Below are 6,441 nucleotides of genomic sequence, written 5' to 3' on the forward strand. Positions count from 1 at the left end.
CAGATTCTTGTGAAATCTAAGAAGCTTTATTTAAAGGTTTCATTGCAGCTCATAATGATATAGGGTTTAATAGAATATTTTCAGAAAAGAGACTGTGAGTTTTGGTGAGCCTAGTGCGCTATTGAGATCGTCATTCGGGAGAGGGATTTGTTACTTTTGGGAGGAAACTTTGCCGGTTGAAGGAAGTTCGCCAGGTGAATAGAAGTCGTGGGGTGCACGCTAAACAATCACTGTGGAGATTCATCACAGCAACATCATTGTCTAGGAGGGAGTCCTTGAGTTAATAAGTCCGTTCAGTGTCTGTAATTTCTGGAACATAGTGAACTGTTTATTGTCTACGCGTGGCCCCACAAAGTAGATGTGCGCACCGAATTGCGATACCATATTGTGTGTTCCTTTACTTTCTGCACTTTATTCTACTCGAAGTACTGTACGTAATTACTTCAGATCTTAATTAATCAAGCCGTGTTCTAAACAGTGTTCTAACATCATCTGGAACACCAGACGTAACATCAGATCTAACAAGTTTTCTAAGTAATAATGCATTTTCAATTATGTAGGAAACTATAGTAGTAAGGGGGAGGCATTGATTGGAACTCGAATCAAATTGTTATCTCCAATTGATAGATGGTGAGGATTTTCTCTTGTCAAAATATTACATGAGGAATCATTTGTAATCTGTCTATCTAACAATACCTTGTCATTTTCCTTTTCCAGTTTTTACTTTGGCACTGTGGATGGTTATAACCCCGAAAACAATAAACACAAGGTGAGTGAATGTAATATGTACAATTGGATAGGATTCTATACTCCATTGTCAATCAGAATTTCTTTTTTTCTTTTATGTTTATATTATTCTTACTTTTATTTTTGTTTCTAGTTTTTGTAACTATGTGAAGACTCATGGGTCTCTTCTTTATCTGAACATCAATTTTCTTGCTTGATCTTCGTGTGGTTTGGTCTTCTTATTCTGACCTCATATCCTGCGAAGAAAACTACATTTTCAACAAGCATGAATTCATATAGCAGTTTTGTGTATTTGAAGCTGTAGAGTATGTGGACACTTTTGAATCTTTTGATTTGGCCGACTATGGTGAAAAGCTTAATCATGTGAAACTTGAGATTTAAACTTTGTCGTGTCTTCTTATTCAACTATTTAATATGCACTGTTACTCTTTTTTCACTGTGCCGTTGCTAGAAATATCCCTAAAGTAACATCTCAAATTTGATGTTCTATTTCATGGCCTTGACATGGTTTATATTGCCGTTCAATGGATCTGTACCATAGACATGGGTGGTTTCCCTTGTGTGAAGCGTGGGTAGGGATATTGATGACCCTTTGAAAGCCTGCCCCGTCAACTTTTCTTTCCCTAAAATGTTCTTTATACTGTTTACACTTAATGTATTAGCTTGGGGAAACTTGTGGATTGTTTCATTAACTTTTTTTTTTACTTAAATTTAATTTCCGATAGAAAGTTGTTCTGATTTTTCAAATGGTTGTGATATGATGTTCGCAATTTTATATGCCAGTTTTAAGTTAACATAACATGTCGTCTAGTTACGATTTGGCAAGCACAAGTAATTAGCCGTACTTTGACTGGCCTGTTACATGTAACTGGTATGAACACAATATGCATGACACACTTTAAAGTCTCAGGGCATGTTCGGAAGGTATATTCAAACCATAATTTTTGATTCTAAGGTTTGAAATTCAATTTTTTTGTGATAGGAAAATACTGTAGCAGAATTAATGATTTGAGTTTGAGTATATGAAATATATGAGCCCTTAACTTATTCGATGGCCCTTTTTTAATTTAAAAAGCTATAGTTTAAGTAATTTAAATGTGAACCAAGGGTCCGATACTGAAGACTCGAAAAAGGAAAGGAAAAAAATAGATCTATATAAAACCAAAATCATGAATATGCAAAGACCATGAAGTAAATTCTTTTGTTTTTTTTTAATATTTAATTCTTATTTATTGAATGGGACATTGGCAGATAATAGCGGTAACGTCTGTGTTATAGTATGAATCCTGTGAGTGTTTGTTTGTCAAATTATTTTTCAATTGCATTTTATTACTCAGGAAAGCATTTGTTCCTCTTGCTTTACACGTTTCAGTTGTCTTCGGCATCATATTTCTATGATATTATTTTGTTTTCATTCTATTTGAAATCTTTGCTAATATAGACAATCAAATTCAACACTTTTGCTTTATAGTAGTTTCTGGGACAGCGTTGGGTTTATGAGCATTTTTTTTTTCTTACCCGCTTCATATCGACTTATCACGCCATACTTTACTAATATGGGAGCCTCTGTCTTTCAGTGGTAGAAAGAAAAGTGCTGATACATTCGGTAAAAATGTTGCTCAAAAGTCGAAACGTTTAGCAAATAAGGAGAATGATAAGTTTCCAACAGAATGATTCTATAGCCTGGTAATGTATTCGAATATACTATGTCAGGGTTGCCCGCAAAATTTAACCTGACTGTTGCATTTCTAGCACGTATATTTCAGCGCATATGGTCTTGGATGACACACACACACACACACACGTAGAAGAGGCCTCATATAGTTGTCAATTCTTTATTTCAAAAAGATGATTGCAAAACATAAATAGGTACTGAATGATAGTCGGGACTTGCTTAGGGCCTTAGCAACTCTTGTCGGTAGTGAACCAGAATTGACGTGTAGTCATTTGTGAAACAAGTATAACTACCAAGAAAACAGAGAGTGTTAGAGAGATTGTAATATATCTCTCAATTTCGATATCACAAAAAAATTGGCTTAAAACACATTCGGGAAGAGTGGACTGATACTAGCGCGCACTGCAGCGTGCAGGAGTGCGCGCTGCAGCGCACGGACGCGCTGCAACGTGGTTAGGCACTGCAGCCTGCGCAAAACAGACCTCTCGGGTCTGTTTTACTAAGCCCGCGCGCTGCAGCGTGCGCTGCAGCGCGCGCTGCAGCGCGCGCTTGGGCGCTGCAGCCTGTGCAAAACAGACCTCTCGGGTCTGTTTTGCTAAGCCCGCGCGCTGCAGCACGCCTCTTGGGTGCTGCAGTGCAAACTGTTGACGAAAAATGTGTTTTCGTGTGTTTTAGTGATCTGAAAAGGTCTCGAACCATTGCATCTATTTGTGATATGTTTTCTCACATATCTGAGAACTTATTAATAATAGAAATAACTATTGATATAAGTGCATCAGCATATAAAAGATAACCTTCAAATTGAAAATGTATCTTTATGTGAAAGGTTGTAACACTTAAAGAGGATGGATGCATCCCTGTCTTTATTTGATGGACTTCAGAAAATACAGATTATTATTGTTCTGGAACTCAATATTTTTTGCTGGATATTGTGTTCAAGGGTTTGTTGTATCTTGAGGGTAATTTGCCATTTAAAACTCATTAGTAAACTTTGAGAAGTGAGGGCAAATAAAACCTTAAAGGAAAGTATTCCTATACGCCTCAAACCCTATTTCTGCTTTCTCTATTCTTTTCATCCTCCCAATTCCGAATTTTTTCAACAATCTTTAAGGTTTTATGCTTGCTGCAATGGAGGTTGAAAAGAACATGACGTCTTTCCTTAATCCTAATGTTCAACTTGATCGTTTTGATGGTACCAACTTCACTCGCTAGAAGGGAAAGTTGTTCTTCCTTCTCACCGTGCTTAAGATCGCCTATGTGCTTGATCCAAAATTAGAGCCACTTTCTGAACCAAAGGAGGATGATTCCGAAGAATTGAAGATCGCAAGGAAGAAGCGTGGAGATGATGAAATCATGTGCCGGGATCATATTCTCAACACTCTCTCCGATAGGCTCTACGATCTTTACAACTCGATGGAGTCTACGGTGAAGATTTGGAACGCTCTTGAATACAAATACAAAACTGAGAAGGAAGGTACGGACAAATTTCTCATCTTGAAATTTCTAGAATTTGTCATGGTTAATACCAAGTCCGTTCTAGATCAAATACATGAATTGTAAGTCATTGTTACTAAGCTTCGTAAATTGAAAGTTGAGATTTTTGAATCATTCTAAGTGGGGGCAATTATTGCTAAATTGCCTCAAAGTTGGAATGGTTACAGAAAGAAACTCCTTCATAGGAGAGATGACATAACTTTGGAGGAATTACAAAAACACTTGAGAATCGAAGAAGAGGCCAAGTTTCGTGATTCTAAGAACAAAAATGTAGATTCCTCTAAAGTTAATGTTGCTGAAGCTAGTAAGTTTTTAAAGAACTTCAAAGTCAATAATGATAAGAAGTTCAAAAAGCCCGGTAATGGCCAAAAGAAATTTTCTGGAAATTGTTTCTTTTGTGGAAAGAAAGGCCATCGCCAAAATGACTGCAGATATAAGAAGAAAAAGGAAGAAGTGAACACCAACAATGCCAATGCCGTTGAAGAGAAATCTAAAGACATATGTGCTATGGTCTCGGAATTGCAAATTGGCATGATTACCGAAACTAACATGGCTGCATTTAGATCCTCCGATTGGTGGCTTGATTTCGGTTCCACAATCCACGTTTGTAATGACAAGACTGTTCTTATCTTACAAAGTGGAAAAGGAAGGACAAACGGTTCTCATGGGGAACAATGATGCAGTGATGGTTTTCGGGAGAGGAGTGGTGGAGATTAACTTTACTTTCAGAAAGAAGCTTACATTGAACATTGTTCTTCATGTTCCTGATTTTAGGATCCGCTAGTCTTATGTGTAAGAATGAGCTTAAGATTGTACTTGAGGGCAATAATTGTATTGTATCTAAGAATGAGATTTTTGTGGGGAAGGGGTATTCTTGTGATGGCATGTACAAACTAAGTGTTAATAATAAAGATGATGTGAATTCTCTTTATATTGTTGATTCTTTTGATGTTTGGCATGCACGTTTAGCACACTTAAATTTTAGATCTTTGAAATACATGTCTAAACATGGTTTGATTAATTGCAAATATATTAAAAATGATAAGTGTGAAATTTATATACAAGCAAAGATGACTAAGAAACCTTTTCCTAGAGCCGAACGTAATACTCAAATATTGGATATGATTCATACCGATATTTGTGAGTATAATGGAATTTTGACTAGAGGAGGAAAGAGATACTTTATCACTTTTATCGATGATTGTTCTAGAAATACTTATGTGTATGTACTTAGAACAAAAGATGAAGCCTTTGATAAATTTAAAATTTATAAGGCTGAAATTGAGAACCAAAAAGACAAGAAGATCAAAATGGGTCGAAGTGATAGAGGTGGTGAATATTTCTCAAATGAGTTTGATGCTTTCTGTGAAGAGCATGGAATTATTCACCAAAAGTCAGTCCCTTTTACTCCTCAACAAAATAGATTGGCTAAAAGAAAGAATAGAATATTTACCGATATGATTAACTCTATGCTTCTTAATGCTAAATTGCCTAATAATTTATGGGAGGAAGCTTTACTTACAGCATGTCATGTTCACAATAGGATTATATCTATGAAAACACATGTCTCTCCATATGAAGTATGGAAAGGAAGAAAACCAAACTTGATGTATTTAAGGGTGTGGGGCTGTTTAGCCTTTTATAGAATTATTGACCCTAAATCATCAAAGTTAGGAGCTAGAGGTATTAGAAGTGTTTTCGTAGGTTCTGCTGAAAATTCCAAGGCTTATAGGTTATTGAATCTAGATTCTAATGTTATTGTGGAATCAAGAGATGTTGAATTTGTTGAGAACAAGTTTAGCCTTGATTCCTCCATTGAATTAGAATCTAATGTTAATCGACCATATGTTGACATTCCCGGTACCTCCACTAATAATTTGAAAGAGTCTATGACATCTTTCGAACCGAGAAGAAGTCAACGTGAAAGAAAAGAAAATAACCTAGCACCGGATTTTATTTCATCTCAAGCTTTAACCTTTTTGGTTGAAGGAGATAGAAATGGTGTACTTAATAAAATATCATTGTTGCTTAATATAGAGGAAGATCCAAAGACATTTAATGAAGCTATGACTTCAAGGGATGCCTCCTTTTGGAGAGAGGCCGTGAATGATGAAATGGATTCGATTATCTCGAATCAAACTTGGATCTTCGTCGATCTTCCTCCGGGATCAAAATCAATAAGCAGCAAATGGGTGTTTAGGAAAAAGTACAATACCGATGGGTCTATACTAACATTCAAAGCTAGATTAGTACCTCTTTAAACAAAAGTGTGGTATAGACTATTTCGATACATATGCTCCGGTAACTAGATTGACATCCATAAGAGTGCTATTTGCAATTGCATCAATATGCAATTTGCATGTGCATCAAATGGATGTTAAGACGGCTTTTCTAAATGGTGATCTTGATGAGAAAATCTATATAGAACAACCCGAAGGGTTTGTACTACTTAGAAATGAAAAGAAGGTTTGCAAGTTAGTCAAGTCACTTTATGGTTTAAAGCAAGCACCAAAACAATGGCATGA

The sequence above is a fragment of the Morus notabilis genome, unplaced genomic scaffold, assembly GCF_000414095.1.
Source record: "Morus notabilis unplaced genomic scaffold, ASM41409v2 Scaffold714, whole genome shotgun sequence".
NCBI lineage: Eukaryota > Viridiplantae > Streptophyta > Magnoliopsida > Rosales > Moraceae > Morus > Morus notabilis.